At 40.7% G+C, this 26,804-nt stretch overlaps 1 long non-coding RNA gene across 1 annotated transcript in view; it reads right to left on the reverse strand.

Moving 5' to 3' along the window:
• LOC140224006 (uncharacterized) overlaps positions 1-26,804 on the reverse strand; it is a 270,827-nt gene that overhangs the window by 242,022 nt on the left and 2,001 nt on the right. Inside the window, exons 2-3 of the long non-coding RNA XR_011899243.1 lie at positions 2,890-2,999; positions 507-543 (exon numbers count right to left, since the gene is read on the reverse strand). This is a non-coding gene — a long non-coding RNA (uncharacterized lncRNA). The remainder of the gene's footprint in view (positions 1-506; positions 544-2,889; positions 3,000-26,804) is intronic.

A 26,804-nucleotide genomic window follows, 5' to 3' on the forward strand; every position in this document is an offset into this window, starting at 1 on the left:
CCACATGGGGGCCCTTCAAGGGGGGGGGACTCTAAATTTTCAAAAAGCAATCTCTTCCTCTTTTGTGATACATTGTTGAAAAGAGGATAAAAAAAGAAAAATTCTCGCGCAAACTGGAGATCAATCCAACTTTTTGCTCTATAGATATTCGCGATTGAAGCTCAGTTTGGACCAATTTTCAAAAATTGTGAAAAGTCGCAAAGAGGCCGTGGCACTGCTATTTCATTTATAGCTGAACTATCGGAGGATATACTTCGTAATAGTTTGCATGGGGGAGGAGAAAAACAACGGTAATGTCACATTTTATGGCAGCCCCCCCCCCCCCTCCCAAGGGAATTAACAAGGAGTATATCCTCTGATAATTTAGCTATAAATGGACTTTTCCCCAGTCCAAAAAAAACCATGCGAGTCAAAACACCGTTAGTTGGTAAGAAATATTTACAATTCAACAAAAAAGAAGTTTGCAGATGGAAAGAAGAAAGTATGAGCTTGAAAACGTGACTTACCGATTTCGGAGGAGGTGGAGAGCCTTCACCACGCGAGCTGAAAACAAAAAGGAAGGATCAATTAATTAACCAATGAGAGTACAGTTTCTTCACTGGAAAAAACAACACATTGGATCTAGAGTCCAGACTCTTAAAAACATCGACAAGAAAAAATACTCTTGATTCAATCGGATTTTTGCTTAAATCAAGAACCAAGCCTCTTAATTTGAGCGGATTTCCTTGTGCATGATTTAAGCTTGAATCTGATTGAATCAAGAGTATTTTTCTTGTCAACGTTTTATATTGGGTTTTTATAAGCTTCCCGCTTCAAAAACGATACTACGGTGCAGGTGAGCATTTCGTAAGAGAAGTTCGTTCTATTCAACCTTTACGCACTAGGATGCTACTCAATATTCAATATGGCTGACACTTCTGCGCGCAAATCGTGAGGAAGAACTATGATCTTCATTAGCGCAAGGAAAATGTAAATAAAAACACGCCGGTTGATAAAATCCAGTCTCCTCACGTGTATTTTGGCGGTTTGGCCTCGGCCATGTTAAATACTGTATAGCATCCTAGTGCGCAAGGGTTGGATGGGACGGCTCCTCTTACGAAATGTTCACCTATACCGGAGTATCATCTGGACGTATTTATGCGAAAAGGAGATATGTGGAAGTGGATGGATGGGGTGTGCTCGTTAGTGGTCGGGCCATAAGAATGAATGGGGAATATTGTGCGCCGGTGACGTCAGCGGTGAGTGCGGTGACGGTTTCGGGATCGGGATCGTCGTCCGGCTTCTTTAACTCATGAGCCCTGTCCACAACGCTCTCTTCCCATGCCCGCGGCTCATGAGTTAGCATATTTTGCCGCTTAGCTCCTTTTGATTTGGACGTATTTATGCGAAAAGGAGATATGTGGAAGTGGATGGATGGGGTGTGCTCGTTAGTGGTCGGGCCATAAGAATGAATGGGGAATATTGTGCGCCAGTGACGTCAGCGGTGAGTGCGGTGACGGTTTCGGGATCGGGATCGTCGTCCGGCTTCTTTAACTCATGAGCCCTGTCCACAACGCTCTCTTCCCATGCCCGCGGCTCATGAGTTAGCATATTTTGCCGCTTAGCTCCTTTTGATTTGGACGTATTTATGCGAAAAGGAGATATGTGGAAGTGGATGGATGGGGTGTGCTCGTTAGTGGTCGGGCCATAAGAATGAATGGGGAATATTGTGCGCCAGTGACGTCAGCGGTGAGTGCGGTGACGGTTTCGGGATCGGGATCGTCGTCCGGCTTCTTTAACTCATGAGCCCTGTCCACAACGCTCTCTTCCCATGCCCGCGGCTCATGAGTTAGCATATTTTGCCGCTTAGCTCCTTTTGATTTGGACGTATTTATGCGAAAAGGAGATATGTGGAAGTGGATGGATGGGGTGTGCTCGTTAGTGGTCGGGCCATAAGAATGAATGGGGAATATTGTGCGCCAGTGACGTCAGCGGTGAGTGCGGTGACGGTTTCGGGATCGGGATCGTCGTCCGGCTTCTTTAACTCATGAGCCCTGTCCACAACGCTCTCTTGCCATGCCCGCGGCTCATGAGTTAGCATATTTTGCCGCTTAGCTCCTTTTGATTTGGACGTATTTATGCGAAAAGGAGATATGTGGAAGTGGATGGATGGGGTGTGCTCGTTAGTGGTCGGGCCATAAGAATGAATGGGGAATATTGTGCGCCAGTGACGTCAGCGGTGAGTGCGGTGACGGTTTCGGGATCGGGATCGTCGTCCGGCTTCTTTAACTCATGAGCCCTGTCCACAACGCTCTCTTCCCATGCCCGCGGCTCATGAGTTAGCATATTTTGCCGCTTAGCTCCTTTTGATTTGGACGTATTTATGCGAAAAGGAGATATGTGGAAGTGGATGGATGGGGTGTGCTCGTTAGTGGTCGGGCCATAAGAATGAATGGGGAATATTGTGCGCCAGTGACGTCAGCGGTGAGTGCGGTGACGGTTTCGGGATCGGGATCGTCGTCCGGCTTCTTTAACTCATGAGCCCTGTCCACAACGCTCTCTTGCCATGCCCGCGGCTCATGAGTTAGCATATTTTGCCGCTTAGCTCCTTTTGATTTAATGTCAAATCCCGCTTTTTAATTTTCTCAAAAGGAGCTATATCCACTTTTACATTGTTTCTTATGACCCAACTAACGAGCACACCCCATCTTTCCACTTGCACATATCTCCTTTTAGCATAAATACGGCCACCCCCGGAATATTTTTGAAATTTAAAATCAGTTCTGACGCATTTTGATGCTTGTATCGAGCTTAATTAACCCATTTGGCTTGCAACTGCCACTGCAGAGGGACAATTAAATTGGTGAAATTCAATAACAATGAAGAAAAGAAGAATTATTAAATACGTACCAGAAGAAAGGTATCCAATTGCCCGACGCCAAGCTGAAAGCACTCACGACGCGACACGACACACCATCTTTGAAACCGCTCCGCGCACTAAAAGATCGTTAGGATGGATACTATATATTTGAAAAGATATAGTATATACAGGTAAAAATTTAAAAATGAAATTTACAAATAAAATTTAAAAATTTACAATATTTGAAAAGATGTAAAGATTCACCAGGAAATGAATCGTAGCTATCCATGCATATTAGCACAAGGCTTCACTTAAATTCTGCTCAAATTTGGTGTTTACAATAATAGATGACATGAAAAAAATGGAAAAAATCATGAAAATAAAATGATGATACTTAAAGCTGTATCTTTAAACCAGAAATACGCACAACCAGGGGCAAATCTTCCTGTGGATGCGATCAAAAAACGTAAAAGGAAAAAACCAACCATAGCGCATGTTGTTAGAACATGCATTGTTCTGTTATGATAACTTCCAGATGTACATGCTATATTTTTCAATTTTTTTCTCCAATTAATTTGTTTGCTTTAAGTAAGAAAACGTTAACATTTCCGTTGTTTTCGTATACCTGATAAAACATAACTAATTAATTAATTAACGTTAAACCGGTATCGTGGATGCAGTCCATGTGTCGCATCAACGCTAACGAATCGCTCGGCTCAAAAGGCAGTAACATTTTGTGTTTAATCCTTCAATGGCAAAATGTTAATGGAGTGGAGAATTTTTATACAAAGCAAACATTTTTGATGACAAAAGCAAAAACCTAAAATAAGGGCTGCTAAGTTCGTGGTTGGAACTTCAAATTTACTGACTATTTTTTTTTTTTAAATAAAATGAATTTAAAAACTATGGCAGGCCTGAAGCTTCTGATAACAGCTCGATGGTGAAACTGCAGTGATGCGTATTCCAGTTGGCGGCGTTGCAAACTTCCTGTCATATTTAATTTTTTACATCGAAAATTACTCAACGTCATTTCTTGAAAACTCCGGCGTATCTCCATCTCTATGTGAAAAATACTCGGTGCATTCAGTCTCATCATAAAAATGAAATAGGAGCGCATGGCGCAACCCGCAACAGACAACCGAGGTACACAATTTTACAGTTTCACCGTCGAGCTGCTGCGATTTACGTGGCGCTATCTCCCGGAGAATCTGCAAAGCAGCGGTTAACTCTCTCATGACGCACACTGGTTCGAGTCAACAGGCAAAGTTGGACAAAATCTGAAAACTTCAAAAGTTTATAATCCTAAAAATATGAAACAAAAAAGTTCAAAAGTCGTTCTGTGGGGTTTTTCAAGAAATTTTCTTTCAGAAACACTCCTTGAAATAGAATTTGTGACGAAAAAAAAAACATCGAAATTCGAGCCATTCATGTTCGGGCTCTTCTATTATCTCATTCCACTGTGTGATATAACTCACTTAATATATTTGCTAGGCCCAGTGCCCACATGCGCTGACATGACGTAACATATTCGTCAAAGTATGTGAATGGGTTATGTCGATTCTCAACTGAAAGATCAAATTAAGCTTGGGATGATTATGAAAACATTACGGTGAACTAAATTTCTCCATGCGGCTGGTAGATATCACACTTCCGTAAAGCAGTTGACACTGTGCAGAATGACAAGTTCTCTTTAATATCAAAACTTCCTGACTATTTCCTGACTTTCCAATGACTTTTTAGGGTTTTTCAGTAGAAAATTCTGTAACTTGCTTAATACTTTTGAACAGAATTCTTGCACAGTTTCTCATGATCATGCTTTTCACGAATCATTATAGCACGACGTCTTGATATGATAAAAATCTAGAATTCGAGAACTTAAGGGCAGAAGTTAGGAATTTTTGTCCACAGACCCTGTAAGTGCGGTAAAAAGTAACTGGTATACTTTTCGACCGGAAGAAAGAATTTCAAGGTTACGCAGCAAAAAATGCCTGACTTTTCAGTGTTCGGCGAAATTCACTGATTTTTCAGGGCTGCGCTAAATTTCAGGGCTTCCCCAGGTTTTCGACGACTTTTGAAGGGCTGTTCACCCTGAGATGTACATCATTATCAGGGCTGCCGATACTCTCAAGTTTCGCGAATTTTTTACACGACTGATACTCATCGTTATAAATTTTACTCACTTAATTGCCACTCACCGTTCTCGATTTTCCTCATTTCGATTTACAGTTTCTAGATTTTACAAATCTTACTCACTTTTTCTCGATTTTGCTCTCACTTTTTCTCGATTTCACTCTCACTTTACTCACTGTGTCTCGATTTCACTCCCTCTGTCTTCTCCGTTCTCGATTTTTCTCAATTCGGTTCGCAGTTTCTAGATTTTAACTCAAATTTTACTCACTGTTTCTCGATTTTACTCTCTCTTTACTCACCGTGTCTCAATTTTACTCCCTCTTTCTTCCCTTATTTCTAATTTTCCTCACTTTGATTCATAGTCTTTAGATTTTAACTCACATTTTACTCACTGTTTCTCGATTTTACTCTCTCTTCACTCACCGTGTCTCCCTCTTCATTCTCCGTTCTCGATTTTTCTCACTCTTCACCGCCCACCGTCTCAATTTTACTCACTCATTACCTACACACTTGCGCGAGGTGTGTATTTCTTTAAAACCATTCATCGTTCCATCGATCCCTTTAACAGACTTTGATGTATCATGATGGAAAAATACTTTCATAACATTGGACTACTCGTGGATCAGTGGATACCTCACGAACTACTAATTACTCACATTTTACTCACCGATGCTCAAATTACTCGCTTATCGGCAGCCTTGATTTGCTTACTGACTAAGAAAGATTGGATTTATAACTTATGACAAAAACAATTACAGTTTTCTTGACAGTTATTCATTACGTTGAGAAAAATAATCGCTGTGTTAAGGAACATCTATTCCTACTCTAGAAACTCACCGATGCTCAAATTACTCGCTTATCGGCAGCCTTGATTTGCTTACTGACTAAGAAAGATTGGATTTATAACTTATGACAAAAACAATTAATTACACTTTTCTTGACAGTTATTCCTTACGCTGAGAAAAATAATCGCTGTGTTAAGGAACAGCTATTCTTACTCTAGAAATTCTGCTGCTGATCCTTGTTTGTCTGCTACTGGCTGTTATAACTTCTTTCTCTTCTACTAGTAATGTCGTTGTTTTGAATTTTCCAGCCCAATTTCAGATTTGATTGATTAACAAAATTAAGTTGTACGTTTACTTTACTTTCTATTACTATTTACTTATATTACTTACTTTACTTACTATGTTACTTATTTTAATTTACTTATTACTTTTTCATTATATACTTGTATATCCAATGGATCCCATACTTTGTGTCAGAACGATATGCGATATAGCACCGATTGCTTCCATTTTTTCAGCTTCTCGTCATTTTTTTCAAATTTTGAGATGGCAATTCTGTTGTCAGGAGTCTGAAGAATTCACTTACCAATTTTAACAGACAAATTCAACGTAATGAAGGCGTGGTTTTTTAAGAGGAAAAAAATTGCATTCGAGTGCAGTTTCTATATCAGTATCGAATGCTATATTTTTCCTCTAAAAACACCACGCCTTCATTACGTTGAATTCGTTTGTCAAAACTGGTAAATGAAATCTTTAGTCTCCTGGCAACAGAATCGCCATCTCAAAATTCGAGAAAAATGACGAGTAGGTAAAAAATTAAATTAATCGATGCGATATATTGCATGTCGTTCTGACACAAAACATAACCTCCATCGAATCACTTTAAGATCAAGAGTGAGAGAATGCGAGGAATAAAACTCTCATACTTCCTACTCCTACCTCGAACTTCCTAGTCTCAACTTACCCCTTAAGTTGATTCCTCCCAGGAAGTAAACAAACATTGATCCGTCGAACACATTTTGCTGTGATACGAGTTTTACTTTTCACTCTTTGTAAAAAAGTGCTGAAACCTTGTTAAAGCATACTTCAGCTATCTGTTGGTGAAAAGTATCTTCCCAAAACCCCTAAATTAAAGCCAAACTATACTGAGCACGAAATATCGCATTCGATTAGTCAAATCGAATGCGATATTTAGCGTTTGGTCTCATTGGCTTTAATTTAGGGGTATTGGGAAAAGACTCTTCCCCAACAGACTGCTGAAGTATGCTACTACACTGTTTCAGCACTTTTTTGCAGACTGAAAAGCAGAACTCGTATTACGAAGCAGAACTCGTATTACGACGAAATTAGTTCGACGGATCGATGTTTCTTTGCTTCCTGAGTGGAATCACTTTAACCCAAACCCTAGTCCTAACCCAACCCCTCGTCCCAAACCCCCTCCCCCTCCTAGTCTTTGCCCACCTAAACTGATGAATAACACCGTACCAAGTCAGTCAACTGACGCCTGACCCGTTTCGGCTAACTCCAAAGTAAATGAAAGGTAGGTGTGCTCATCCTGACTCTTTCGGTCAAAAGTATGCTTTCGACTCCCTCCGCTAGAGCTGAGGCGCGAAATTTGAATTTCAATAACTTTACTGTCTTGACCGACAGTCAGGACTGAAAAGTCGTTGAAACCGAATTTCGCGCCACAGCTCTAGCAGTAGGAGCCAAAAGCCCAAGTTAGACTGAAAGAGTCTGGACGACCACATCTAATTTTCGTTTACCTCAGCCTAACCCACCCAACCCAACCCAACACACACACGATCACACATTGAAAGTAGACCTAACTCCTAAAATAAACTGTTCCCACTCCATCCTCCTCCCCCAAATCCTCTCTAACCCATCCCCTAATCCCAACCCAAAACCACCACCATATCCCTAACCCCCGCCCGCCCTAGCCTTCCCGAAGCCTATAAGTCCCATCTAGCTAACCTGACCTTACCTTATCTGACGTAACACTAGCACACTACACACGGAGAAACATACTTCATGCGTGGGACTCTAAGTTAAGTGCATATGGATCTCGGAGGTATTCGGATCACACATCCGAAAACTTAAGGTCCAGCTGCCAAAGTTCGGGTCAGACATCTGAAGTATTTCGGTATAAACCAAAGTACTTCAGATGTCTAATCCGATCTTCGGCAGCTGGACCTCAAGTTTTCGAATGCGTGATCCGAAAACTTCAGGAATCCATGTGACCTCAACTTTGGATCGCATGCACGAAGTCTTTTCTCCGTGCACCACACCACACCACACTACACCACACCACACCACACCACACCACACCACACCACACCACACCACACCACACCACACCACACCACACCACCCACACCACACAACACAACATAACCAAGTCATCGGGAGCCAATCCCATGGTCTCTGACCAAGGGTAGAAAGGGCACCTCCACGGTGCCCGCAACCATGCACCGGGGCAGACGTGCGGCCGGGGCGGTGTCTGCAGGTCGCTCCTCTAGCGCCTCCAGACGGTACAAGACGTCCGCCGACCGGGCGGACGACCGCGCGCCGGGCGCTCCGAAGAGTGCTCGGTCGGACGACAGAGCCTCCGACTCAACTTCACTTTCAGACCAAGGCTGAAGGCCTCAGCCTGAGAGTGAAGCCAATACGGGGGCACTGCCATCACGGTAGAGCAGTCGATGGAGGGCCCGACGGGTGTCCACTCGCTCGTCGGATGTCGACAACGTCCGCCGACCGGGTGGACGACCGCGCGCCGGGCGCTCCGACGAGTGCTCGGTCGGACGACAGAGCCTCCGACTCAACTTCACTCTCGGACCGAGGTCAAAGACCTTAGCCTGAGAGTGAAGCCGATACGGAGGCACTGTCATCACGGTAGAGCAGTCGACGGAGCACCCGACGGGTGTCCACCCGTTCGTCGGTCGTCGGACCGTAAGGAAGCACTATGACCGGAACTGACGGCGGTCGTCGTCGTTGTGCGTCACTGCTGTGAAATGCACGATGCAGCTGAAACGGAACTTCCAGGACCTCTTTGAGGTGATTCGATGGACGCCATATTTTGTGTCAGAATGGCATGCGATATATCGCATCAATCGGTTCCATTTTTTCAGCTACTCGTCATTTTTCTCAAATTTTGAGATCGCAATTCTGTTGCCAGGAGACTAAAGCACTCACTTACCAATTCTAACAAAGAAATTCAACGTAATGAAGGCGTTGTTTTTTTAGAGAGAAAATATCGCATTCGAGTGCAGTTATCGAATGCGATGTTTTCTCTCTTTAAAAAAACCACGCCTTTTTTACGTTGAATTAGTTTGTAAAAATTGGTAAGAGAGTGCTTTAGTCTCCTGACAACAGAATTGCGATCTCAAACTTCGAGAAAAATGATTAGTAGCTGGAAAAATAGAGCCAATCGATGCGATATGTCGCACGTCGTTCTGACACAAAATATGGCGTCCATCGAATCACCTTAAGCTCGGGTCAAACTTACAGTGTGGAGCCCGGTTTCTACGATTAAATTGAGCCCATCAAAATTGATCACCGGTGGGACTGTGGGCTCAATTTGATCATGGGAACCGGGCTCCACACTGTGAGTTTGACCCGAGGACATGAGCCGATTGCACAAGTCCCAAATGGGAACCGACACGATGAGTCGAGCTCATCGTCTCGGCTCTCATTTGGTGCGTGTGTAATCAGCTCTACTAACCTCTGCACCCTCCCTCTAAAAGGCACTTACCCTCGAAATTATCCAGGGTGTCTAGCAATTTTTTTAAAAAAAAAAAAAAAAAAAAAAAAAAAAAAAAAAAAAAATCCCAGACAAAAAGAAAAGATATTCCTAATTTATCGACACGGTTGAATTGATTAGATCTAAGTAAGAATTTTGTCATACTTTAGGAATATAATTTAATGGACAGAGCAAAATGGATGCCTAAACTCATGCGGGATATTTTTGTCTCATTTTTAAAATTTAAGAGACATCACTAAAAATGCTGGTACTTAAAAAGTGTCGTATAGAATCCCAAAAATCAGTGTTTTTCGATTTCCCTGACGTTTCCTCGACACGGAAATCGATTACAAAATAATAATTTCTGACGTTCCCCGGTTTTCCTGGTCGCTAGACACCCTGTTTCCTAAAAGTTGATGCTCAATGTGAAGTATATTTTAATTTTTATTTTTCTTTCAAAGTTACTCAAAAATTAACTTTTAATTATGACTTAGCACGTAAGTATTTAAATTGCGAAGGTGTGAGCTGCCGAAGTTGCTAAGGCACCTCTTTAAAGTAAATATCTACTACTACTATTACTACTACTGCATAAGATGTAAATGGGAAAAAAGAAGAACAGTCGATAGTGATGTCATACGTTGTAGTGTCAGGCATGCAAGTTTGCATTTCGTCAGTCGAATGTATGTTATTGCTTCTGTTCATACTGTTTCCGTACGAAGAGGTGCGCTTCAGAAGTGCACAATTATTTTAGATGCATTAGTTAAGGAAATTGCTTAAATCTGTTGATTAGAAAAAAATGAGGGGAGAGAAAACAAACCCGAAATTTTTCTAAAATAGCATGAGTACTTGCAAAAATTAAGTTAGAAATCTAAATAAACGTGAATTCAGATAATCTGAAAACGACCTCTTAGATAGCTCGAGCAAACATTTGCGTTAATTTTGTCATCGGGAGATTCAATTATCTGTTTATCCATTTAATGAATCAATAAGAACATTCCTGAACGATTTTATTCCCTGGCATTATAAACCACGGGGAGAGAGTATAAATACGATTCGTGCAGAAAACTGCGATAGGAATAAACTCGAAAGATCGAATGAGAGATCTGTAGCTACTTGAACTTTTGAAATGACATGAGGTGTTATCAGTAAAATGGGAGAAGGGGGTACCGAGAATGTTTGAGCCCCCCTTTCTCGATCAGCAATTTGAATTATAAACTTTCCTCTTCCCATGTGAAATGTCTCTCTACTCCACCGGGTATGAAATAAGAACTCTGACACAAAAACTCGAGTGGGATTTTAAAAATTCTCTGTAACGCATACAGAAAATCTTATTTCCTCATTGATTTGGTTAATAGTCTATTGCTACAGTGTTGCGAGACGAGACACTGCGAACACGAAAAATAAAAAGAGAAGCAAGATAATATCGAGAAAGTTGAGTTTCTGATCAGACGCCAGGCAAAATCAGAGGACCTCCCCCCCCCCCCCCCCCCCCCAAATGATTGAGAAAGTGACACCTCCTGATCATCACAGCGAGCAACCACTAGCGACTTGCTTCATGCACCGAGAGAGGCAGTGCCCTCTTTAATAGAGGAAGAATGAAAAAATTAAATCGATTAATCGATAAAAGGGCGCGATGACAGTAAGTATGCCTAAAATTACTGTTGTAAACTTAATAATTGAATGATGAATCTTATCCTATCCACGTTTGTTTTTGATAAAACGTTCCCTCTTGTCCAAAACCAAGTAACAATTTCTCTGATAAGGTTATGGAGCGATGGAACTGCTCGAGAACCGAAGTGTTCCATACCAAGAAAAGATGCGAGGAAAAAAAAACCAAGATTCGGAGAAAGTGATTAATGTCGCTCGAAGCAAAATAATGGGTTTTTGCATACTACACAAAGCTCAGGGCGGTAATGGGCCATGACTACTTCGTGAATGCAGGTTGTATGTTTTTTGCAATCCAGAATAAACATCCCTCGCCTTCTCTGCCATTAAGAAGAGCAATAAACCGTTTCGATAAGAATGCTTTGATCTCTGAATCCTGAGATGTTAAAGTACACGGAGAGGGATGTTTCTTGGATGACTAGTGACTACAGTACTTCGATGTCAGTCAGGATCCAAACGCAGCACGAGAAGTTATGCATAACGAACCATAATAAATCCGAGAGCAATAAAGAACAAATGTCATTTTAATCGGTGTAAAAGTAAATGGGGAAAAAAAAGAAAGAAAAAAAAAAAATTGAACTTGTTTGAAAATTATTCAGAGATGCATCCAATAATTCAAATATCCTCGATTGAACAGTCATTAAATAAGTCAGCTCTTGAGAACTCTGCTAATTTCATATTTTTCACATCATTAAAGCTTTACGCTTTTAAGACTCCTTGTGGTTTAGTGGTTAGCTTTTGCGCATTTTTAATTTCACCATTACATGTTTAAGTGCTCTCATTGTCTGTTTCGTCTCTGCCCGCACACAGTGCGGCGATTTCGGCCAGACAATGAGAGCAATAACCGCCATTAACAGTAAAATTTTCATGCTATTTTCACAAGATTAGCAAAAATTACAATGAGCAGTTTTCGCATGAGCTGCTTTAGTTATAATGAATGGATAAAAAAATACTCAAACTTCAGATTATTTTTTTTTAAGCGCTGACATTGATGGTTGAATGACTTAGACGCCACGATCCTCTGGGAAGGGTGTCTCAGTGTGCCTGTAATGAGACTTTAATTCAGAAGAAAAGTCCTATTCTAATCTAATTTATTTCCATGACTTATGTCCTAATGACATTTACTTACCCAAATACAATATTAAAGCACTAAAACTGGCCCAGATAATGTAAGTGACAAAATGGTGTGATAGAACTGGGTCCGCACTATTCCACGAAAAAAACAAGGCCAATCACACATGAAACTTTAAATACCTTATTAATCCTTTAATCGAGGACTTTTTTCATTAAATTTCTAAATTAATATCAAAACTTCATTTTGATGTTATTATCATGTTATAAGTTATTGGGTATAAGACAATTTAAGCTTTTTCAACTGATCGTATAAAGATAAAACCCTCCCGCCTCGGTCTTGCACTGATACTCATTAAATTTCATTCCGTGACTTTAGAGCTATTTTTGGAATTTTTTTGCCTTGATTTTTCCGTAGAGTAGTACCTATCTTACCTAATTACTCTCACTAACTGTTTCGTCTCTGCCCGCACACAGTGCGGCGATTTCGGCCCGCCAATGAAAGTAATACCTGAGCTTATACATTTCATCTTTCAAAACGTGACAATTTCTATGGTTGAAAACTTGTCATTATTGAATAAAATTACGCTAAAGATAGCATCACAGACGCACTGAGGGTCTCCCAAGACGGTAGGTACATGCAGTGGCGAAGCATGAATTCTGAATTATCGACTTCTGACATTCTTCCATTGAAAGCCATGGTGAAGAATCGATTATTAAGATGTTTGTTGTGAACACCCTCATAATCGATCCTTCTCCATTGGTTAAATGGATAGATCGATCGATTTATCGCAATGCCCGACACACTGCTCGCCACTGCAGGGCGAATTCCACCGGTTTGGGGTAGCCGGAGAATTCTTCGAGGAGTAGGTGGAATGGCGGGGCTGATGTAGATGCCTCACCTCCTGAAACATATTCCTTATCGTAAACTAACAAGCAAGGTTTTGGAAATTTTATAAGTACGGATAAATTTAAAAGGAAGAACGACCGATGTGTTAGCAACTTTGGTGATGATGAATTTCTCAATGGTGATAATTAATTCACATGCACTATCTTAAACAAAGGGTACTTACAGAATTTAACAGAAGACAAACATGCACTGGAAAAAAAAGCACATTGGATCTCAAGTCCAGACTCTTGAAAACATTGACAAGAAAAAAGACTCTTGATTCAATCAGATTTTGGCTTAAATCAAAAGGAAATCCGCTTAAAATAAGAGGCTTGGTTCTTGATTTAAGCTTAAATCTGATTGAATCAAGAGTATTTTTTCTTGTCGATGTTTTTAAGAGTCAGGACTTTAGATCTAATGTGTTTTTTTTTCCCAGTATGTTACATTACAATAGTTTTTTACAGCTTCACAGATACTACCACACAGCTCCAGAATAGAGCCGACCGACCAGGTATAATTTTTATTTTTTTATACATAAAAAATATGACAATATTTGCAATGTAAGGATACCTTGTCTTAATGATTTTCAGTTGTAACGTATGTGATCTCTCAGGATTAACATTGAATTGTTAGCAACGTAAAATATTAAAGTACTTTCTCGACAAATCAAAACAACAAAAACTTATACATGGTCCGTCGGCTCTTTTCTACAGACTTCGTCTTTCTCTTTCTTTACTTAGTTTTTTTTTTTTTTTTTTTTTTTTTTTTTTTTTTTTTTTTAATTGTTTTTTAATAGTTTTTTTTATTGATTTTTTTATTGTTTTTTTTATTTTTTTATTGTTTTTTTATTGTTTTTTTTATTGTTTTTTTTCGTTTTTTTATTGTTTTTTTTATTGTTTTTTTTATTGTTTTTTCATTGTTTTTTTTTATTGTTTTTTTTCCTTGTTTTTTTTCGTGTTTTTTTTCGTGTTTTTTTTCTTGTTTTTTTTCTCGTTTTTTCCAGTTTTTTTTCTTGTGCTTTCGTGGAAGGAATTTTCCACTGCAAATTCACTTCACCTCGCGGGTTTCACGCCGTTGCATCCACATCACTAACCATTCAAATCTTCTGTGGTGAGTGGTTATCCTCTTCTTCTCCCATCATGAGAGTGCTGCTCAAAAGTTTTCCTTGATCCATCGTCGACATTTGTTGGAGAAAAGTCACAGTCCTGGTTGTGAATAACTGGCACGGTCGAGTAAAGGTGATTCTGACAGATATAAGTCCTTACGGGCTACAAAAGCTCTCCATTTCAGTCGCCGAATTCATCGACCAATTCCTGGGCTTTCTATATCAGTATGACATTTGATACGCTCACCGAATCGGTGGCTCTGCAGCAAATATTTTTCAAGAGAATCGCTCTGGATGACATGTTGTGCACGGCGAAGAACGCCGGCCTTACTCAAAGGTTCATGGACGTTGATTGGTGGGTGCGCATTTTCTCCGGGCGTTTAAATTGTGGTGCCACTGAAAATTTTGACCCACATCAGTGAGCATCTGTTATTCGTTGCGAAAATGTCACATTATATGTCAGAAAAAATAGGCATTCGCCGCTATTTCAGATCAACATGTTGTGTTAATTGTATCAACGGTCCATGTATCGCCGTTGCGCCACGTCTCCTAATATTTCCGAACTTCAAAGCTCAACAAAAATTGAACGAAGCATCGAAAAAAAATTTAAATGTACGTCTTTCATTGCAGGTCAATTAGCAGTATGAGTAGGCCAACTTTCATCCAATTATGATGGGGTCCGGTCAAGAAGTGTTAATTTTCGGTCTGATTTGGCATGGAATGAACCTGTATACGAGGGCTCTTCTCAGTCGGCTTGCTTGTTCCTTGAGAGGAAAAAGGAGATACCGCAACGGTAGACTTGCCTGTTAAAATCAAAATGAGGTCATATTCCGAATCAGCTTGCCTGTTGACAGGGAGAGGCTGCTTCAATTAAGGGACCAGCATGCCTGTCAACAGGGAGAGGCTGGCTTGGCGTACAATCCCCACAAGTTTCTGAACGGTGACATCTGCAAGGGTGCTTCTAGACATCGCAAGAAGGCAAGAAAACAGGATCATGTCCATGGTCCATGAAAATGAAATGGCCTGTTCAAAACAAGAAGAGGCCACCATGCCAAATCAGCTTGCCTGTTGACAGGGAGAGGCTGCTTCAATTAAGGGACCAGCATGCCTGTCAACGGGGAGAGGCTGGTTTGGCGCAGAAAGCATGTATGTTGGTGGGTGCATTCTTCAAAACGATGAAATTGTGGCATCGATGAAACTAAGGCGAATGAAATTGTTGACGAAATTCCGAGAGCTGAGGTTCAATTCCAGGAGGAGACGTTCAATTTATCGTGCTGTATTGATTTGATCAATGGTCTGTATGTCACTAGTCGTTGCTACAACCCAGACGGCTGGAACCTTGGGCTAGCAATTCTGCAGACTAAGTTCTTGGCACAGGAATATTTTGAGCTGAAAAGAGCGAAATTTCAGTTTTCGAATTGATGGACGCTGAGTGACGGTCCGACCGTATTCTCAGATTTCTGGTCACGAAAGTTGCTTCTATCGGCGAAGGAAGAAGAAACATTGCAAGTTTTGATGGCGACTACGGTATAATCGAGCATCGAGAATGAAATCTGAGCGTCGTAGATGGCTCAGCGAATATTGAGTATTGACACATTGTATCAGAGATAACAGCTGACTGAGGTGTTGTCTCCAGAATTGAGTGCCTCGAGGAATGCACCATCAGCGATTTGATGGAGACAGGGACATTCTTGAGATGAAGCCTGGAACCCGAATCGTCCCGGTTACGCTTGTCAACACAGCCCAGAACTGTGCCGTGATTTCTGACTGACGCGCCAAACAACATCCACGCTGAGTCAGCATGGACCGTTTAAAGCCCCTGCAAAATCGGTTGAATACTTCAAACATTGCATCATCGACCGTACATTCCATAGCGCTTGCCGTCGAGTACGTTGTTTCCGGCAATGGCTGCTATCTATACAGGATATTTTCACTGGCTTGAGAATTTTCCGCCACCTTGGTGATTTTCTTAACAGTTTGACTTTAACGACAACACATTGTTTGTTTTTTATTAAAGCATGGCCTGAATTCATGTGCCATTGTGATGAAAATCGGCTAATAAGCTCGGTATCAGATTTGATTTCATTATGAGAAGCTAAAACTTAATAATATCGTTGACTTTAACTTTAACAGTGTGCCACTTGATTGAAAAGAAAATTCAGCCATCCGAGGATCAGAGTATGTCCTTGTAATGTTCACATAAGCTTTGTATAAATAAATATTTTGTGTGTACGCGAACGAAGCCGATTTTATGGCCATCATTCTCTCTAAGAGCTGGACAACAGAAAATATCTTCTTCGGGATACATTCAATCACTGACGTGTTCCATGTGTTTTTCACTGAACAATCAAGTTTTCAGCGAAATACATTTGGCATAATTTTTCAACACTTGATCGTGGGCTTACGCGATTCTGGTTGCGACGAAATCCGGCTGAAACTCCTCTAAGCACACTCGAAGAGATGGGGAAAAGGCTGGAAACGTTGCGACGATAGGGATGTTTGGCATGAAACCCACGGACCGAAAAACAACTATACTTATTTATACACAATTTACACCACTGTCGTGGTACGGAAAACAGCCGCATGGAACACCCGGATGCTGCCACACCTCCCCCTCTAAAACGTCCATTTTCAGGGAAAGTTGTCGATATTTTTCTTTAGAATTTTCAGAAACTGTAAATAAAGTTGCGAATGCAATTCTCTACGGAATTGGGAGAAAAATATCCACAAGTTTCCTTGAAAATTGGTATTCTGTCGGAGGAAATTTGGCAACGTCCGAAGGCTCATACTACGTTTTTTCGTAGCACGTAGTAATAACGCTGCAGACAGCCCCTGCAAGCCATAGGCGTTTCAACACTTCAGTGCCACAAGTGTGCACGAAGATTGAACTTAATTTTGGAAATAGGAACTACTATTTCTGGCTATTTCAGAGACAACGTATGTGCCATTAGTTCCCCTATCTAGATAGATGCATTCATCAATGATCCAGAGGTAATGGTACTCAGTATTTGCAAATTAAGTCAAATCGAACGTAGTTAGTTATGGTGATCTATCTCAGTGTCTGGAGGTGCGGTTTTTTTCCCCCTTCAACTAAATTGGTACTTGAAATACCCACGAGGGAATAGTTAGGCGCTTAAAGTACCCCCCCCCCCCCCTCACTCGCTAATCAACAACCAGAAATCTCAGTTCGTTCCACAGAGAATTATTGTAAGCGTGAAATATTCATTACAAGTCTTGGCTGATCTAAACAAAACTATTGTTCGTATTTGATCTAAATACACTTTTGAACAAATAATCGTAATAGATATCGATCGATGGCACTGGAAAAAACTCTCTCAACATTACATGATTTCTTGGCTGCGTTTAAAAATAATGCTACAGGCAGACCATGAAAATAATCGTCCACAGTGATATTATTAATTCGCGAGGATCGCAAAAATATCCGTCGACAGCCCCTGACGGTTAGGCAAGTGGTACCTTAATAGGATGCTAAGGTTTAGCTTACATGAATTTGATTTTATTACCTATATGTACACTATTATATTTGTAAAACTTTTTCGACTTTTTTTTTTTGGCCGAGTGTATGAAACGATGCTGTTGAGAAAAATGACATTAATATCAATTCCATTATCTTTATTAGAGGACTTATTGAAAATACTATGGAATTGTTCATCATATTATGGAATTGATTATCATAGATTAGACCTACGTTTTCTTTCAAAATTAATTTTAGCAATTTTTCCAAGCTCGCGGTAGAAAAATGTCGAGTTCCGTTTGAGCTAAAAACCGCTGGTTGTCTCAAGAACGATCAAAACTGTTTTCTGTATTGTCAGAGGGACTTTAAAATGTGTGACTAAAGTTATTTTTTTCCGAATTTTTTTTTGGTCATAATAAAGTATAGCTTTAAAGAAAGCAGGTACCTAAGTTAGAAAAAAACGATTTTTCTTTCAAAAATAGAAAAAAAAATCCACTCTTCCTCAAGTAGTTCAGGAGGCGATTTCCGTCATTCTATTAGACTAATCTCATGCCCCTAGCTCAGTATACGCTAGAAAAATTTCTCGCATAAATTAAGTCTAAAACATGATAAAATTTCAAATCAGGTACTGTGCTATGTTGCAAACAGTTTCGACCAAAATTCGAGAAAATCTGAATTCATAAGAATTTCTGAAATAATTAAAAAAAAAAAAAAAATGAATTTAAGCTGTTTGAGCAAAAGTAAATGGAGATTTTTTAAAAGCTGGGGTAACCTCTTAAACACAGCTGATGGGAAATTAACTTAAAATTAGAAAGTGTAGTTATCAACCCGTAATTCCTGAATGAGGGACTAACTAAGCCTAACTAAATATGCGTTACTTAATGTACAACATTAACGCATTTTTATTCCAAGTAAAGGAAATGAACTTTCCGCGCACTGGAAAGAAAAACACATTGGATCTTGAGTCCAGACTCTTGAAAACATTGACAAGAAAAAGGAATCTTGATTCAATCAGATTTAAGCTTAAGTCAAAAGGAAATCCGCTCAAATTAAGAGGTTTGCTTCTTGATTTAAGCTTAAATCTGATTGAATCAAGAGTATTTTTTCTTGTCGATGTTTTTAAGAATCTGGACTCTAGATCCAATGTGTTTGTTTTCAAGCGCGAGTTTTTATCGATGATTCAGTAAAATAAAATATTCTTAACATTACACACATATGAAAATCAAAAACACATTCTATTTCAATAGTGTCACAGTCAAAAGAAATTCATCATCACCATACGAAACGTGTTCGAACGTTTCCATTTGCCATTACTTCCCTGTTATCTACTCCACATTATACCCGATATTTCAAAAACTGCGTTTGAGTATAAGTACAGAGAAAGCTAAATACAGCTGATGTTTGCATCATTCGCAAAGCGAAAACTTGGCGAGGAAAATCGGGCGTCTAAGTCAAGAATCACTGTCAGGCCTGCCACGTTGGAATAAAAACGCAAAACTTAAATCACAATATACAGGCTGCACACCTTCAATGTCAGTTACCTACTTAAAATTACTTATAGCATGTGATTAATACCAACAGTAATGTAACATAATTTTATGCTCTTTAATAATTTTCTTTCCGACTGAGTAAGAAAACGTGGAGCTACTGGGACCGAATTTAGTGCAATGCTAGCTGCTAGCACCGAACGGATCCTGACAAACATTGGAGCTGCTGTATACATGGGCGGAAGTAGGAACTTCTGGGGGGGGGGGAGGGGAGCAGAAGGGAATCCCGTCAAGGGAGGTCTAGGGGACACTTAAACAGGCGTGCAGAAAATGCGTGGGAAATTTTGAGGAAAGCTGAAAAAAAAAAAATGTGGAGAGCCGGCCAGTGGTCGCATGAAAATGTGAAAGCCTATGGAAGATTCTACACCCCTGTGCATTAAAACACCCCGTCAAGGGACATTAGTGGGATCCCTCAGGAATTTCAAAGGGGAACTTAGGGGATTTTTCTAGCCTCCACCAAAAAATTTGGAAAAATAGAGTCGTATCAGGAACGATTCTGAGCTGCCAAATTAAGCTCAACTCAAATTTCAAGCCAACAAATTATACTATACCCGGCCTCATATTAGTTCCGCCCACGCGTCTATACTTTCTAGAAAATAGAAACGCATCCCGAATTGAGAACTAGAAAAAGAGGGAAGAGGGTGAATTTTTTCGTTTCAACATTTTCAGACTTGAAAGTCTAGGAAAATAAGGATGGTACTGGTAACGAAGAAACAAAAAAAACCTTCTCTCTGCTGAATCGAAAACCCATCTATGATTGCTTGGACTCCCGAATTGAGAACTAGAAAAAGAGGGAGGTTGGTGAATTTTTTGGTCTCAACATTTTCAGACTTGAAAGTCTAGAAAAATAAGGGTGGTAACGAGGAAACAAAAAACAAACTCTCTGCCAAATTGACAACCGATCTATAATTGCTTGGACTCGTAAACTAACGGCCTGATTCAAAATTGAGGGAGCTGAAACCAAAAACGGCTAGCAAGTCGACAAATCAGTATGAAATGTCTCTGTCTATGATGAGGTTATTTGAGGGGGAGGATGGGGGGGGGATGCTGAATCTCCTAATCAGAAACTCAGCCTTCCTGATAAAATGATGGTCAATTAAGGCAATAAAACGACAACGAGTCAAAATCAAAACCACCCAAGAGATGAAAGATAAGTGATTTTCTCTTCGCTCTGTTTGTAAATGAGATGAAACGATCCGATCCCTTCTCTATAGGTGACCTTGAATGATCCACTTCGAATTTCGTTTAGCAAATTTGAGCTTAACGATGTTTAAGTTTCATTATTGTAAGTTAACAATTATTCCACTATTCTATGCCGTCCTTAAACTCATATTAAAGTCCGGGGCATAGACGTCCATCAGGTATTAGGACGCAAATTTGTGTGATACGACTATTCTTTTTTCAAAATTGGTAACATCTTTGGGAGCGTTCATAAATTACGTAACGCTTCAAGGGGGGGGGGGGGGAGAAGAGATATCAGCCTTGCATTACAAGGAGGGGGGAGGGGGGCAGTGACAACGTTACGTAAACTCTCTCTCTGTTGGTTGAAAATGCACAAAATCCAAAATGTATCATTCTCATTTCTTCGACGTTATTTGTCACAATGTTATTAGAAATACTTCAAATTTAATTCAGCGCTATATTCAACAGCCTCCCATTCTGTTGGTATTTTACGGAGGCGAGGATCCGTCAAGCGTTACGTAAATATTAAGGGGATCCGAGTTTAAGTTACAAACCGTTACAAAGGTAAAGGGTGTCAAAAATTGCGGAGAAGTGTGTTACGTAATCTATGAACGCTTCCTTTGCTACAACTCAAGATCATCGGTCAAAAGTTTCAAGTGAGCTATGATCTCTCAAATCAATTTCAACTGTTTAACGAGTTCATTTTCAAAGAAAAGGCGGAATGCCCTTTACTTCGGAGATTCTGTTTCAAAGAAAAGGCGGAATGCCCTTTACTTCGGAGATTCTGTACCTACATGAGCTGATAACTTTATTCTAACAAGAAGTTCATGTAAATTTTCCTAGCGCGCTGTTAAATTAGGAAAAATTGAAATTACAAAATCAACATTAAATATATATCGATCCGAACTAGTCTGAGTGTTCAGAAAATATGGAATCTGGAAAGACCTTTCGGTGGACAATTGAGGGGCATGAAACGCGTAAGAAAGAGATGGGAGATTGGAAATTTCAATGACATATATCAAGAACACGAGAGAAACACGAGGCTGTGATATATGAATCACATATGAATATGTGAATTTGAATATTTCATATTTTACAGGGGCTAGAGTATGCAACCCGCACTCAAACACACAAAAATGGAAGAAATTCACAAGTTTTACATTCTATGAAATATGAAGAGGAACCGGTATTTTTCAAAAACTTTCGTTAATTTCTGAAATTTCATGAAATATTTCACGTGAAATTTCGAGATTTTATTTTTCATGAAATTTTACCAGGGGCTGGGCAGTACAAGAAGCAAAATATAAGAACTGCATGCCGAACAAGGTCAAGGTCGAGGAAAGTGGCGTAGCCAAGAAATTGTCTTGAATTGGGATCTATGACAAAGAATCTCAAAGGGGAGGTTGCACACGGCTCAAGATTAAAAAACAATTAAAAATTCTCGTAGTGAGAAAAAGAATTCTAAATGGTAATTACTTGATGGAGCGGTATTACCATCACTTCATTCATTCCCCACGACTTGTGAGCTCGACAAAATTTTAGATACCTGCACTTTTACACTCCTTGACGGTAAAATAAAAGTAGTAAGCATCTACAGGTAAGTGTAGCAGGGCCGCCCCCCATGAAAAATTACAGTGCAAAGTACAAAGTGCTAAACACGAAATAAGTAAACTGCTAGTAGTAGCAGAAGTAGTAGCAGAAGCAGTAGCAGTAGCAGTAGCAGTAGTAGTAGGTACCTGAATATAATTTACATACTTAATAATGTAAAAATATTGATTTCTGTGTGAGGGGACATATTCAATAAAAAGTTTTAAAAAGAAGTTTCTCAAATGCTGCATCCGAATTGCGTCCCTTGGTCAATTTGAACGTATTTCCGTCAAACGGAACTATGTGCATTATGACGTGAGCCCTGTAGTGCATATATTTCTATGGATCTCAGGGTTCATGTCTTAGTGCACATAGTTCTGTTTGGCAGAAATAAGTTCATTAAGACGAAGACAGGGACTCATTATGCAACCCGCGTAAAAAAGAAGGAAGACCAGAGAAACTGCATGCCGTCAACGTCACACTGCGCGTTTGCTCTGACAGATCGTGTGCATCTCATTTTGTGAACAATTTGCCGAAGTTGATGATTTTCGATTTTGATACGTTAGGGGCAAAAGGAGCAAGGCTCATATCTCGCAATCAATCTTCAAATCACAAAATGTGTTTATTTTACTTTAAACTGAGGCCCAAAATGATAATTTATTGTAGAATTCTCTCCATGGCCTCATTTCACTCATCAAGCCTTGGTTTTCTAGGTAACTTTTTGGGCACTTCAATGTAACATAAAGTGTCGCACTTTATATAAAAATAAATAAAATTGTAATTGTAATTGTAATGAGGGACGTTAATGGGCAGCTCTTTTCTCTATTGGAAACAGGCCTGTCATTCTTTGACCAAGGGACGCAAATTCGATGCAGAGTTTTCGTAGAGGTAAAATTTGGTGCCTTAAATAGAGGGTGAGAGGTGGTTATTCGGCCCCAGAAAAATTCCGTTTGCCCGGGTTCCGATCCGGGACCCGGAACGGAACCCGGGGGACGTGCAAATCACAGCAGTGAAGCCCAACGCGACGGCTGCAAGCCAGCGCCGGCGGGAGTTCGACCCGGAGACTTTGCCATACGGCGGCAGGTCTGACCAACCCAAGGTGAATGGTGCATTAAGAAAAATGGCCGCCCAGGTCCTTGGTTACCAACACAGCCCTCGTTGCATCAACAGAATACGAGCGAACTCCCGTCAAAACGAAGTCATCGCTGACCCCATAATGATGGGAGTTTATGATCGTAACCTGATGGTGTAACGAGAGCCAGGTGAGGTCTCGCGGTTTGTCAGACCGTCAGATGGGCAGTACGTCGAACGATCTCTCGAAAGCTTTTTCCGGGGAAAAAACGATCGACAGGCTGCTCGACGAACCACCCATCCGACCGTCCAACAAACCACAAGCACTCACCATTTGTCAAACCGTCAAATGGGCAGTACGTTGAACGATCTCTCGAAAGCTTCTTCCGGGGAAAAAGCGATCGACAGACTGCTCGGCGAACTGCCCATCCGACCGTCCAACAAACCACATGCACACAGTGTTTGTCAAACCGCCAAAGGGGAAGTACGTCAAACTATCTGTCGAAAGCCACTTCCGAGGAAACAGCGATCGACAGACTGCTCGGCGAACTGCCCACTTGACCGTCCAACAAACCACTATCACTCACCGTATTCAAACCGTCAAATGGGCAGGACGTCAAACTATCTCTCGAAAGCTCTTTCCGAAGAAACAACGATCGACAGATTGCTCGGCCAACTGCCCATCCGACCATCCAGCAAACCACATGCACACCGTGTTTGTCAAACCGTCAAATGGGCAGTACGTCGAACGATCTCTCGATAGCTAATTCCGGGGGAAAAAGCGATCGATAGACTGCTCGGTCAACTGCCCTTCCGACCGTCCAGCAAACCACATGCACACAAACCATCAAATGGGCAGAACGTCAAACAAACCCTCGAAAGCTTTTTCCGAGGAAAAAGCCATCGATAGACTGCTCGGCCAACTGCCCATCCAACCGTCCGACAAACCCCAAGCACTCACCATTTGTCAAACCATCGAATGGGCAGTACGTCGAACGATCTCTCGAAAGCTTTTTCCGGGGAAAAAACGATCGACAGACTGCACGACGAACTGCCCATTCGACCGTCCAACAAACCGCATTTAACTCACCCTGAGTCCCGGTTCCCCACCCACACATAATGTTCTCCCACCACCCCCCTCCTAAGACAACATCCACGCAGGAGGGATAACGATTCACCCACTCATGATTTAAATTTTTGAAATTTTGAAATAATCAGAAAATAGGCAAAATACAACTGAAATTTTGAAGTAATCTGAAAGAAGGCAAAATACAACTGAAATTTTGAAATGATCTGAAAATAGGCAAAATACAACTGAAATTTTGAAATAATCTGAAAATAGGCAAAATATAACTGAAATTTTGAAATAATCTGAAAACAGGCAAAATACAACTGAAATTTTGAAATAATCTGAAAATAGGCAAAATACAACGAAGTTCTTGCATGTGTCGGGATTTGCGTTTCAAGTACTTCAGCTTCCTTGCGTGGAAAATTTCGTGAGGAACACGATGATGCCATTGGTTGTCTCTGAAATCGACTCCTAAGCTCAGAAGAAGCTGTTAAAGTTCAGGCTGTGATGGAGGGGATGTCCCACGCTACGTTGTGAGTTCACCTCCATATCTAGTCAAACTCTCCATGGACAGATAGGGAGAAGATTCATTAGCAGGGTTGTCGATGTTCGAACTTTGGAGGTCCCGAACAAAGTGGCAACCCTGTTAATGTATTTTCTCCCTATCTGTGCATGAAGAGTTTGACTAGATACACAGGAGGACTCTCAACGACTTCGGTCCGAACTTAGGGAGCTCTTTTTGAGCTTTGGAATTAATTTCAGAGAAAACCAGTGGCACTATCGTGATTCTCACGAAATTCTAAGTAAGAAAAAGTACTTAAATCGCAACTCTCTGAAACATGCAAGAACCCTATTTTATGCATTTATTCTAAGGTTACCTTATTTAAAAATGGATACACTGAATAAAAGGTAAGGAAAGAAAAAGGTCAAGAAAGATATTACAGCTCCTACAAATTATCTTGATGCATGTTTCCTAAAGCATTGACGAGAATGCGCAAGTAATTATCAGAGAAGGGGGCTACCATCAGAGTTTGAAAAAATCCGAACAGTGCCAATCCATGGTTGAATAGAAACGAGAAAAAGGAAAGTGTGAGGGGGGGAGGGGGAGGGAGAGGTGTTCGACGCATCTTGCGTAACTCCGTGGAGGCTGAAAGGAAGGTTGATCAGAGGGAAAAACAATGTCTTATCGGCAAAAGATGAACGACAGATTCGCCGAGGAAGGGTGAGGGACTGAGTGTCTGGGTCTACCGACTGAAATCTTCGAAGCCTGAGAGAATTCCGAGAAAGGTTTGTCTGTGTGCGTAACCGAGCCGGGTCAGGGAAAAACAATGTCTTATCGGCCGAACGATGAGCGAAAGATTCGCCGAGGAGGGGAGCAGGACTGAACACCTGGATCTGTCGGCTAAAATCCTCGGAGCCTGAAAGAATTCTTAGAGAAGATTTGATTGTGTGCGTAACTCAGCATCCGGTCCCTGGGTGGGCACTACTGGCGTGAGCTGATCGTGATCGGTGTGGGTTTACCTCAATTCCCGCCAATTCTTATCTCTCCTCTTTGCGACAAACAAAATCACATGCGGGGATTTGGACCTGAAAAGCCTCTCTCTAAGATGCACGATTTTCTGCTCGGACATGGACAGATTTTTCGGACGGAAATAACTTTTCCTCTCGAGAGCAAATTAGAATTATTCAAACGGGCTGGGTTAGGGGTGGCCTCTCTTGACCTAAGAATCATTAATTTTCACATCATTTTAAGAGATACTGGAGCTCAAATTTTTCGAGCAGATCATAGGGCTAGGGCATGACAGTAAAAAGTTCCCTCTATTCTGAAATATAAATTTAAGATATTTACGATAAGTGTTGGAGATTTTTTTCAGTGACAATTTTCGCCACCTCCAAAGAACCAGCCCCCCCCCCCCCCGGATTTTGTTGAAATGACGCTCTTCATCTCAATTTGCAGAAAAAAACCTCGGAGATTTTTTTCAGTGACAATTTTCGCCACCTCCAAAGAACCAGTCCCACCCCCCCCCCCCCCCGGATTTTGTTGAAATGACGCTCTTACATCTTCATCTCAATTTTCAGAAAAAACCTAAGTAATTGAGAATTCAGGAGAATTCAGAAACATTCAGGAGAATTCAGAAACATTCAGGAGAGCTGGGTCTGCACCGAGAAATCTTGGAATTTTGAATCTCTGCGAGATTGATTTTGAGGCTTTGGGGCATTTTGAAACCATAGACCGTAAGAAAACATAAGGTTCTTGAGACTTTCAAGGGGTATGGATGTATGATCTCTATCTCTCTTTCATTTTTCCTTATTCTTCTCTCTTCAATTTTATCTGATGGGCCTAGTCGACGATAGAGGACGTTCAAATTATAGCTTCGAGTAAAAGTAAAAGAAAACCCAAGGATCAACTCTACCAATGATGATTGGAACCATCATCTCAAACTTCTACTTGTCTTCATATGCGATGAAATGAAAAAACATAAACCAGTTAAGTGTAGGTAAAGCTACTTTCAAAATTCAATTACTTGTGCAGATTATCTGGGGAGACAACACGATATAGTCTTGTATTCTAGGGGAGGGGGTACGCACATATTAATTACAGGAGCCTAGGAAATCTACTTGAAACTTTTAATTATAACATTTATCGACTTCG

Source organism: Bemisia tabaci, chromosome 2 (assembly GCF_918797505.1).
Source record: "Bemisia tabaci chromosome 2, PGI_BMITA_v3".
In the NCBI taxonomy this organism is placed as follows: Eukaryota; Metazoa; Arthropoda; class Insecta; order Hemiptera; family Aleyrodidae; genus Bemisia; species Bemisia tabaci.